Here is a 12,683-nt window from a genome sequence, read left to right as displayed (position 1 = left end):
AGTGATGCCAAAATGGCCAATATCCAACCCCAAATTCTAGACAGCCAAAGAATAGGGTTGGCATAAAGTAACAACTGTGCTTAGCAAGAAATATGGACATCACTATTCTCAGCTGTGGCCAGAGAAGACAGATTCAGGTGTCCCCAAATGAAACCCTCCACCATGGAAAAGGCTATGTGTTATGGTCACATAGAAAAAGAAAGTCCCCAACAGTTCACATACCAGTGGCCTTGTGGGAGCCTCAGCTAAGCTATAAAATGAGTAAATCTGTTTCACAAGATTCAGGCATTTGTCACAGCCTTACCTTCGGAGTTGGTGGAGGATTGAGGTCTGGCAAGATTAGCTGTGCCTTCCAACCGAGTGGTTAGTAGGGTACAGACGTTGATGAGAATTGCCTATTAAAAGGAACTATAAATATTTGGGGATAACTTTGGCTCTTTGTACACAGCACTCCATTTCCCCACAATCCTGATGTCCTAGGTACCCCGGGTCAGACACTTGAATATGCTGTGGCATTATGAGACAAAAAACAAACATACCTCCAAAAATAACATTGAGTTGGTTTTGTGTTGGCCATCTACTGCTGGGCATGGGTGGAGCCTGCCCTTAAGAGTGGCTTGTATATCCAGCAAGACTTCATTGGAGAAAACTATTTTTTTCCTTTGCAAATGGTTATCAATTGATGATAGCATCTGAGCTAGGAATGGGGGCTTGTGTCCACTTCCCCTCTCTGTTCCGGGTCCTCATCTAGTTTAGACCATGCAGACCCTGCGCGTCCTACCATAGTCTCTGTGCATTACACGTATGTCAGTCCTCCTGCATCTAGAACGCCTTGCTTCCCTGGTTTCTTCCATCCCCATCGGCTCTTACAATTCTGCCTCTTTTGCAGAGTTCCCTGAGCCCTGAGGGGGAGGGATTTGATGGAGACATCACTTTTAAGACCAAGAGTTCTGAGGTCTCTTACTTTTTGCTCATTTTCCAGCTATGGGTCTCTGTATTTGTTCGCATCTACTGTAGGAGGAGGCTTCTCTGATGATGGCTGAGCAAGACACTGATCTATGAGAGTAGTAGAGTGATGACAGGAGTCACTTGTATGTTCCCTTAGCAGAACACTGGTATTTGGTTTTCCCCTAGGTACATGTCCCATCTAGTCTTAGATTTTTGGCTATCTGAGCAGGGTCACACGTGGGTCCCCTCTCCTGGAATGGGCCTTAAATCTAATCAGAGAGTGGTTGGTGACTCCCATAACTTTTGTGCCACCATTGCACCAGTTTATCTTGCAAGCAGGTCACCGTTGTAGACTGGAGGGTTTGTAGCTGGGTTGGTGTTTACCTTTCTCTTCCGATAGCATACAGAGTACCTTCCAGTACCATGAACCCTAGTCAATAGGTGCGAAAGCTCTAGGTAGGCACCAGCCCAGCTTCTTCACAGTCAGTGAGTCTTTAGCAATAGCAAATTATCATCAGTTTGTGGAGAGCACTCTATATCCTTGGCAACAGTCTGGGTTGTTCGGGGATTTCCAAGTGGTCCTTCTGACCACAACTCAATTAGATGTGATTCATTCCTGACATTGAAGGTTTCATTTGGTAGCAAGAGAGGTCTTGCTGGGATTCACCTGTTATTTGGTGATTCCATTTAGATTATGTCGTGTGTGTATATTTTAGGAAGTTTCTACTGCAGCAGGTTTCCACACAACTGCTCAAAGGGCCCTTAGATTCAGTCACCCGCCTTGTATTCCCCTCCCTTACTGCCTTCTTCCTTCCTCCTCCTCTCCATTTCATCCTCTCACTCCAGTCTCACCCACCACCCTCACCTCTGTCTCTCCATAACTATAATTCTATTTTCTCTTCCTTGGGAAGTCTTTCCTTCCCCCATAGTTCCTTATTCCGTACCTAATCTCTGGGGTTACACAGATTGTAGCTTGCTTATCAAAGACTTAAAAGCTAATAACTACATATAAGCAAATACATACCATTTTATTGGTCTATAAGGCTCTGAGTTACCTCATTTAGGATGATTTTTTTTCTAGCTCCATTCACTGTTAAAATATATGCAAACATGAAATATGTTATTATTTGAGGAAAAAATTAAAATAGAACCAACTTGAACTTATTGGAGGATAAATTTGATATCTGAAAACAGAAATTTATGGTGTGGATCAAAAAAATTAGAAGAAAGATCCATGAGCCTGAAAACATGTAAATGATGGTTCAGGAGAGACGTCCTAACAATCAAGAGCACTTGCTGTTCTTGCAAAGGCCTCAAGTTCAGTTCCCAACACCCATATAGAGCAGCTCATAGCAAGTCTGTAACTCCAGCTCCAGGGGATTTGGTGCCCTCTTCTGGCCTCCTTGGGATGTGCACATTTGGGCAAATACACAAAGAGATATACACACTCACTTAAATAAAAATAAAATGTTTAAAAAAAGAAAAAAATGTATCAGAAGGACCAGACTGGCTAATACTGCTAGCTGCCCAAGCAAACAAACAATACAAGCACCATGGTGATCTTGTACCATATGATCTTGTAGGGAAATAGAAATTGCTAACATGTATAACTAGAGTCCTGGGTGTGAAAGGGTGAGAGGACACAGAGAATCTAAAAGAATGGCTGAAGAAATCCGTATGCTTTGGTAGAAAACTGTATGCTTTGGTAATCTATGTTTTAAAAAAATACTACACTGTATGCTTTAGCATTTTAAAAAAATACTAAAGACAAATGCAATCAACACAAAGAAGGTAGCTCTGTCATTTCTTTCCTACTGCATGTGCTCTCCCATGATTCTCTGACTAGACGCCTCCTCCTCACGTGACACTCTCCTTCCCATCCATTAGCTACAGCTCAGGCCCTCCTCCCGCAGTCTTTCTGGACCACAGTCTGCCCCTCCCACACCGACACCTGAAGCAACGCTTGGCTTTTCACCTCCTTATACATCTGTCTTCCTGGTGACAATGTCTAGATACTGTGTGGGCTTCCCAGAGCAAAGCTATAATTAGCACATTCTAGAGAATATGGGGAGAGAGCAGATGAATCAAAGAGAACGTGAAGGTAGCGGGTGGAGTGGGAGGGTAGGGGAGAGATGATTGGAACCCCAGTGTCAGACCTGTTGACTGGGCCATGCATGGTGACTTTGATCCAGTCTTATAACTGATGCATGGACAGGAAGGCAGTTTGACGGACTCAGGGCTTCCCAAGTTCGACTAATCAACTTCTCCCCAAGATACACCCCCCAAGCCCCACCCAGAAGTACTGAATCTGAGTTTACAGAGGAAGCTAGGAAAGAGTTGACAGTAAGGAGGGAAGGTGCCCCCCAACCTGTTTACCCCTGCCCCAGCTTCCGTACGTCACCCAGGAAGTTCATTCATACTCATTTCCAGCACTGAGGCCTCAGGACTTGAGGGTCTCGGGGCCACCTGGAAAGCAAATCCTAATCACAGCATATCAGCGAGGAAACAAGGGCAGGTCCCCATGAGCCTACCCAAGGATCATCACTGCCGTGAGATTGTTCCCAGTTCACCTTCCTCCAGGGAGCATCTTCAGTGATGCTGAGGTATCAGACACATAGAATCATTAACAGCTGGGCCAGCTACCATCCTCACACTGCATTAACTGCAGGGTCAGTTCCATCCCCACACTGCACCAACTGCAGGGTCAGTTACCATCTTCACACTGCATTAACTGCAGGGTCAGTTCCATCCCCACACTGCACCAACTGCAGGGTCAGTTACCATCCCCACACTGCATTAACTGCAGCGTCAGTTCCATCCCCACACTGCACCAACTGCAGGGTCAGTTATTATCTTCACACTGCATTAACTGCAGGGTCAGTTACCATCCTCACACTGCATTAACTGCAGGGTAGGTTCCATCCACACACTGCATTAACTGCAGGGTCAGTTACCATCCTCACACTGCATTAACTGCAGGGTCAGTTACCATCCTCACACTGCATTAACTGCAGGGTCAGCTACCATCCTCACACTGCATTAACTGCAGGGTCAGCTACCATCCTCACACTGCATTAACTGCAGGGTCAGCTACCATCCTCACACTGCATTAACTGCAGGGTCAGTTATCATCCCAACACTGCACCAACTGCAGGGTCAGTTATCATCCTCACACTGCATTAACTGCAGGGTCAGTGTCCATCCTCACACTGCATTAACTGCAGGGTCAGCTAGCATCCTCACACTGCATTAACTGCAGGGTCACCTACCATCCTCACACTGCAGTGTGTCTGCTCCACTTCTGGTTTTACAAAGATGTTTTGTTCATTTGGATTTTGGATTCCGTGCTAATGTAGTCCAGGCTGCCCTTGAGCTAGAGACCCTCCATCCAGCACCCGAGGGATTATAGACACATGCTGCTGTGTCCTTTGAAAATACGGCTATAACAGCCAGTCATGGTGACATGCACTTCTAACCCCAGCAGTCACTAGGCAGAGGCAGGTAGGTCTCTGGAAGCTGGAGGTTTGCCTGGTTTACATAGCAACTTCCAGGACACCTGGGGTCACCTAATATCGAGACCCTGTCTTGAAGAATGCACAAAGTAAAAAATTTTAAAGTAAATAAATAATAAAATATGGTTATGAACTGGTGAAATGGCGGGTAGGGGTATTAGCTGACAAGCCTGATGGCCTATATTAAATCCCTGGGGCCCGTATGGGAGAAGAAAACTGACTCCTCTAAGTTGTCTTCTGACTTCTACATGTGCATTATGGCATATGTGTGCCCCAACACACACACACACACACACACACACACACACACACACACCTAATAGTGTCATTCCCTATGAGCCTATGGGAGCCATTTTCTTTCAAACCACCACGTCTTAGCTTCATTGCTTTCTGCAAACCCCAAAACAATTCTCACACTTAAAAATGTATCATCTAAGGATTGGCCTCGTGGTAGAATACTTAATTAATACGTGCAAGGTGCTGGGTTCAATCCCCAGTACTGCCAAAGATTAAATATAAGAAGAAAAGTTAACCAAAAGAAGTTAAACAGTCAGGTTCATGAATGTTTCCATCTTGGCCCAAGGCCCAGTCACAGGGTCCACCTATGACCTCCAGAACTAAGTAAGAGTCTCTTGTTTTTGTCAGGTGGCATAGATAGGGAACCTGTTGCCTCCACTGCCTTCCTGCTGAAACAGGCCCTTCCAGATAGCAAATCCCTAAATGGAGTAGGGCTGCAGGCAGGACAAGCTACCAGCATCCCTGACGAACTAACCAGGCCTGTTGTTCTTCTAGGCAGGTCCTTGAGACCTCTCAACACCTGTCTCAGCCAGAAATGCAAGCAAACTTGACGGCTCTTAGTCTAATTTGGTGACACCAGCTGACCTTTCTCCTACTCACAGGGATCTTTCCAAGACCTAGAACTGCTCTCCCTGACCAGACTAAAGCTCCGTGCTTCAGACTGCACCAACTGCTATTGCCAGTTGGTCTGAAGGCTGTTTCCACCCCGCACCCCTCTCTTGAGCCTCACCCCTTCTCTCAACCTAAATTCTGACCATTTCTACCCATGGAGTGGAGCCTCATGACAAAGTCCTCTAATCTCTGTGATTTCCTCAAACAGGAAGGCTGAGTTTATGGCCGTTACTAACTTCCTGAGAGCTTTCCCAGGCTAGACCCACAGCACTGACTCTTGGCTGGAATTAAACCTTCACGGGGTCTGTTGTTACACTTGGCTCCCCCCTTTAGCTATCAGATGGCTGAAACAGTGGCCCTGAGATACTGCAGTTCCCCTGGGACCCCACGTGGAGAGATGGAAAAGGCTGAGCCCTATTGCCAGCTGTAGAAGGGGCTTGTCTCCAAGCAGACATCTCACAGTTCTGAAACCTCATCAGACCAGCTCCAAGGACAGACTGGAGCCCAGGCAATGATGGGCCAGTGATGGGCAGTGCCAAGCTTTCACCAGGGCTTTTTAGGTATATGTGCCTCTTGTTCTGTATTTAAACCAGAGTCTCCTGTTGGGACCCCAAAGATGGACTTGGGAGAGTCCCCAGATCTCTTTGTTAAGGCTTTGAATAAACTGAATAAATCTCCTTTCTCTGCTTTTCTTCGTTTCATGTTTAGTTGGCAGATAGAGGATGGGTGGCCAAACCTAACTTCTTAGGGCTCAGGCCCTGACCTTAACAATTCCATGAAGAACCATCTTACCTGGGTTCATAAACTGTCCCATGGTCTTAGAAGAAATTAGACAATGGAGATTGGTAAAGGAACCAAGTTGGTTTCCAATTTGGCTGAACTGGGGAGAGGGACGCCCCACTTCTCTGTGCCTTCTCAGGAGCAGAGTTACAGTTTTATAGAAAATAACAAAACAAAAGCCAGGTCAGATGGGGTGTTAATTCAACTGGGAGTTGATCAGTGAGAACCCCCACCCCGTCTGGTGTTGCAGCCTTTCTCAGTAGTGTGCACTGGTGTCTCGGTCTTTCTCTGCCCCAGCACGGGACACCTGCCATTCCTTGTATGACACTGTTTCAGTGCGCTAGGTCCTCCAGAGGGACACCGAGTCTCCCTTCCTCCCAGGGCCATGCTCACGCTGTTGCTGTTGGGGGTAATTAATTTCTGTTTGTGATTAAGATTGAAATCGTTTTCTATGTATGGTTGAGAGAGTACGTCTTTCTTTTTACATAACTTTATTTTTTATTTTAAATTGTATTACATTGACCAGAGAGGGGTGGTCGGGGTTCGACACAGCGTGCACATGGAAGTTGGTGTAAAGTAGTAGCGCCTCACAACCATCTGTAACTCCAGCTGCAGGAAATCCAATGTCTCTGCCTCCATGGGCACCTGTGCTCCTGTGCACATACCCACACATGTGTGCACACACACATATACACACGTACACATAATTTTAAAAATAAGTATAATTTTAAAGTACTTGATGCGTGTTCAAGAGGAATACTAGGGGTTCTTGTGGGTACAGAGAAGTAGAAATTTGTTAGAAGAGTTACTAAGGCCCTGGAGAGACAGACAACAGCATGGCTGGGGATCTGAGGTCAGAGTTCAGGTCCCAGCACCAGAGACAGACAACCGGATGGAGGGCAGGGCTCTGAAGAGAAGAATCAGGGATCTCATGGCAGAAACGGAGTCTCTCTCTACGCTTTTCTGAGGATAGGGGCGGTTTCACAGCACGAGTCTGCAACCAGGTTCTTTGACTCCCAGGTAGGAGGAAGGGAAGGGGTGGGGTACAGAGTATGTGGCCACCAATACCTGCTTGTGTAACTCTCTTCTCTATGAGAGAAATGCTGGCTGGGGGAATCTGTTAGCTAGAGACTGGAGGTCTCAGTGGAGTGCCGGTGGGCATCTGTGAGGGGGAGGGGCTGCTGCAGGGATTGAGACCTGAGCAGCAGCTGGACTCTAACATCACATTCTTACAGTCAGAGGACAACGTGTGAGAGTCCATTCTTCTTCTGCCCTGTGGATCTTGAGGATTGAACTTGGAGCCATCAGTTCTGATGCTAACTGCCTTTACCTGCTGAGTCATCTTGCCAGACCCAGTTTTATTTTTTAATATGAACAATTTTAAAGATAAAACTTATCCAAAAATACAGTTGGTTCAACTTAGGATGTTTTGAACTCTAAGAGGTGGCAAAAAAAAAATCTGTGAAATTCTGAACTTTGTTCTTTTTCTTAGACGCGTGGTCTGTGTCACGCCTCCCCATCACCTCTGCAATGAGAGGAAACAACCTCAAGCTACAGGGTGCTCTGACAATGAGATTTCATGTATTTTGAGCCTGGGATGGGTGGGCTCATTGGTATGGTACAAAGAATGCCTGGAACACAGAGGCAAGTTCAGCCATAAGTGTGCGTGTAGGTCAGAGTCGAATGAAAGCTGGGGAACCAGGTGTAAATGGAGCACACACGTCCTGGAGAACAAAAGTTGCCTTGGCTTTGCAACTTCTTGCAAAAGATGAGCGCCGGCGTGGTGACCAGCAAGGCAGGGAGCTCTCATTGGCCTGACTAGGACTTTAGGAGTTGCAGGGGATTAAGGCCAAGTGGTAATCTCCTCCCAGACTGTGCCTGGGCAGGCCCCCCACTTCTGGTTTCGCTGTGTCTGGTACCTTGCCATCTTGGTTGATAATAGATGCTCAGTTGGTGCCTGCTGATTCTGCGTATGCCTGGAAAAATGGCTGTTATAGCGACGGGGGCAGGGGGCAGTCTTCTGATGCCAGCCATGTGGCTGCACAAACAGAGAATGGGATCCAAGGCACAAGTCACATGGGGAGTGTCTGGAAAGAGCAGGGCAGAACACTGGAACTTCCCACTGGTGGCCCTCCCTGCCAACACATCAGCCTGCCATTCCTGGTGCATCCCATAAAAATGACCTCAGCCGGGGCAGGTGAAGTTATGGGCTGAGCTGGCACTGATAGGTAGCCAGAATCCTGGCCTGGTGCCTGCATTTGTGCCTGAAGAGATGCCCAAAACCGGTGCCAAGTCTTCATGCACCCCATGGAAGACATGCTGGATCACATCAAAGGGGACTCTCTCACTGGGATTCTGGTGTCAGGTGTGTGTGCAGGCATCACACCACTATGTGGGCAGCACCCAGGGTCAGCCATGAAACAGATGTTGCAACACGGGATCAGTTAGCTCTTTAGGTAATAGGCAACCTCTGCTGGATCAGGACCCCCTCTACCACCACCACACCATACACCACCAACACCTCCAGTCAGCTACGCTTGCCTGCTCAGTTAAATGTCTTCCTCATTGCATGCCTTGCTTATTTTCTGCCCCTCCAAATAGTTTAAAGCCTCCACAAGGGTGAAGATCTTTGCAGATTTTGTTAACTGGTATAACTCAGGTTCCTAGAAGAATACTTAATACAAGATGGACAGCTGGATGGTTGGGTCAGTGCAGAGATGATGACTAGGTAGATGACGGACAGACGGAGGAATGGATAAGTACGTGTATGGATGGATTGGTCAGTGGGCTGGGTGGGTGAATGGGCGGTTCAGTAGGATGGATAGGTTTGTGGGTGCAGGAATGGATAGGTGGATAGATGGGTCAAAAGATGGATAGATGGATGGATCAATGAGAAGAATAGGTAGATGGTTAGGTGGGTAGATGGATAAGTGAATGGATGGATGAATGGAAGATGGATAAATAGATGGCTCAGTAGTGTAGATAGGTGGATGGATGGGGATGGATGGATGGATGGATGGACAGATGGAAGGAAGGATGGATGGGTGGATGGATGGACGGACAGACGGATGGATGGGTGGGTGGATGGATGGGTGGGTGGGTGGATGGATGGATGGGTGGATAAATGGATGGATGGATGGATGGATGGATGGATGGATAGGTAGGTGGATAAATGGATGGATGGATGGGTGGATGGATGGATGGATGGACGGATGGGTCAGAGGATGAATGATTGGGTAGATGGGTAGATGTATGGTAAGAAAATGAGTGGATGGATGGATTGATGGACAAACGAAGAGAAAGGATGCTCACGAGACTTCCATTTTATCCTAACTTTGTGGTTTTCTAGCTGTGTGTTCTTGGGCAGCTTGTGTGGTTTTCTTAAGCTTGAGTTTCCTTATCAGCAACAACGGAATGGTTTTGCCATGGCGGTTGGTAAGTCTGAGGACCAATGAGCACACCCCTGTAGTGTAGGCTTCAAGAACTGACTAAGAGGTGTTGGTTCCATCAAAGTCAAACCCACGGATTCACTTGCTAGTTCTTTTACGAGGTCAGCCAGTGCACAACCAGGTGGGCTGGGAAACTCTTGAGAGGGAGGAGCTGGCTTTTCCTGGAAAGATGAGTCAGGCTCTGAAAGGCAGTGGAGCAAGCAGCACCCAGGCTGGGTGGGATGACTTGAGCAGGCACAGGAGGTACAGCTGCGGATGCTGCGCAGAAGCAGGAAGGCCACTTCAGAGAGGATGGACCTGCCATGCGTAGCGCAGGCCTTCCATCCCAGAGAACAGGGGAGACTGGGTGACCACCAGCTCTCTGCAAACGGGTGTCTGTGTGGCAGTCCCATCTCAACACCACGTACCGAGCACACACTGTGCAGCCTGTACTAGCCTGGCACTTAGATGCAGACATGTAGCCAGAGGGTCACCTTCAGGCACAAGTTTGATAGCATTGTTTCCCTCTCTGGAAACAAGGTCCCCATCTACTGGTTGCCTCTCATTGCCCAGCCCCCCCCGCCCCCCCCCTGCCTTACCTTGTTGCTCTAGCTACTTGGGTGTATTTTTCCTTCCTCACCCACGCAGGACCTTTGCACACGCTGCTCTGACACCCCAGTGGCTCCCTCTTCTCCCGCCCTCACTTCTTCCTTTTCAGAAAAAAAATTTAAACTCATGATTTTTATAGTGACGAGCAAACGAGGCTGTGAAGGCAAGAAATCATATTGAAAAATATTTACAATATTTAAGATAGGCAGTAATTACTTTTAAAAGTTAGACCTTATGTCCAGTTTCTGCTTGGAAGACTAACTGATATCTTGTCTCTTATTAACTATGCTGGAAAATTATTGTAGTTTAAATTTCTTTTCTTTGATTTTCAAAATGGTATTGGAGTACCCGGGGCCTCACACTTGCTGGGCAAGCACTAGCCCACTGAGCTACATACCAGCCCCATAATGGGAATTGGCAGCTATTGCTGTGGCGGTCTCCAAATGTCCTATCCCTGGGGAAGCCTTTCCGGGGTTCCCAAATAGGATCAGACTCTCCCGCCATGCTCTCTTCTGTACCCCAGTCAGCCTTTCTTACGGCTAGTGGGAACTGCCCACATGAACTGAAAATTAAGTGACAACATCTAGATATGAGTGTGGCTATTTTCCAAGACTGGACAGTAACGCTGTGTGGCCAGGAGCCAGGCCTATGTGCCTCAGCCATCAGCCCGCAGTGTGCAGCTCTGAGACACCTTAGGTAGCACTGATTGATTGCAGCTCACACGGAAGAAGGGGACACTCAGACCCACCAGGCCCTGCCGAGCGAGGAAGGGAGCGATTTCCTGGGAGAGAGGCTGTGTGGGTGGAACTGAGAAAGGGGACAAAAGCCCAGGAAGAGGAGATAATGAACTGGTCACTGTTGGGTGAGTAGGAGCTTTCGAGAATGAGAGGGACTCAAGAAAAAGGAGGAGGGCATTCCCACGGGGGTGTGGCGGTAGATATTGAGAGATCATCTCACCAGGAAACCTCTGGCCACTTCAGAGGCTGGAGGAGAAGACAGAAGACAGAAGATGGCAATCCCGGGTCTCACTGTAGAATTCCACAGGACTCTTCCGTCAACCTGGTCCCTGGAGGCACCTGTCATTTTTCCCCCCAGGACACGAACTGACCTTGGCTCCAGCCAGGCCACCCAAAGTCACAGGGGCTAAACTTCCAGGTCATTTTGTAGTGAAGTGCTCGTGGGGGCCTTAGCCTCTGGTCCGCTGGCTTCTCCCCACCCCTCACCCCCACCCAGAGGAGCTGCCGACTCTGTAACTTTCCGTTCATAGCCTTCAGTCTTCCTCAGATCTCTCCACAGGCCTGGCCTGTGAGGAGCCACAGGGTGCAGGGTGGAGGAGAGTGCTTGCTGGCCTCTCTTTGACTAGAGCAGAGATGTAAAAGAGCTGAGAACTTCCTACCACCAACTCCATGGCTTACGCTAGCACCACCTGAAGCTACCTCGCCTCTCCGAGCTTCATTTCCTCCACGGATTTGCTCTTTCTGGCTGCCTATTGGGCTTTAGTGACCAAAACAAGAAGGGCAAGTGTTCAGAAAATGGCTAGTCAAGAAGTGGCAATTGCTGCTTCATTGATTGTACCTAGCCAGTCTAAATGTCCCTCACCCAACACAGCAGTAGCAGACCATTATAGCCAGGAGAACAGGCTCTTTCTCTGTCCAACCTACCATTGGCTTAGCCCTTGGTGCCCCCTAGTGGCCACAAGCAGATCCCGCAGGGCAAGTTCAATAGTAGAATCTGCTTTTGGTCATAGCCCCAAGGAGCTCCAGACTCCTTCCTCTTGCACCTGAAAGATATCAGTCAACAAAGCTGGCGGTGATTCCCAGTTTCTCCCGAAGGCAATCTTCTCCTCATGCGGAACAAGGGGTGAGCTGCTTCCACTGTGCTCCCAGAGGCCTGTCTGGGTTGGCAACCCCACCTGGACACCCTGGGAGGAGGGTGATGTGGTACATATGCCAGAGTTCCAAGCCTGGGACTCGCAACAGAGAATGAACCTTGCTAGGGATTGGTACTGATTTTCTCAAAGTCTTACCAAGGAACAGTGCAATCCTCACTTCAAAAGGGTAAGTGAAGGCTCCCAGACATGTGGCTTCCCTAGTGACGCCTCTTTCTCAGGTGTGAGTCCAACATTCTCGCTCAGCTCAAACTCTATTTACTCTCTGTGGCCCCCACTTTCCAAAGAGTATCTACCTGACAGCTAGCGGATGTGTCTGGGGAGGTGGAGTTTATTAAATCACAGATGCTCCCTGTCTGCTGCGGTGACGGAGGTGGGGGTAGGGGTTAGCGTTTAGTCCAGCAATGTTGATGGCTAGGGAAGGGACTAAGGTGGACACAGAGTTCAAAGCCCTGAGAGCCAGAGAGGCTGCTGGTTCAGGTAGCAGTGGAACACTGTGATTCTGGAGGTTTGGGTTAGAATGCACTCATGGCCTCCTCCTGTCACACAGGTGAAATGTTTCCAACCCTAGGAGACGGGTGAGGTCTGAAGTCAACAGAGAATCCCCCT

The sequence above is a fragment of the Microtus oregoni genome, unplaced genomic scaffold, assembly GCF_018167655.1.
Source record: "Microtus oregoni isolate MIOR12 unplaced genomic scaffold, Mior012 000043F_ref0000047, whole genome shotgun sequence".
NCBI classification, from domain to species: domain Eukaryota; kingdom Metazoa; phylum Chordata; class Mammalia; order Rodentia; family Cricetidae; genus Microtus; species Microtus oregoni.
This window is presented reverse-complemented; position numbering follows the sequence as displayed.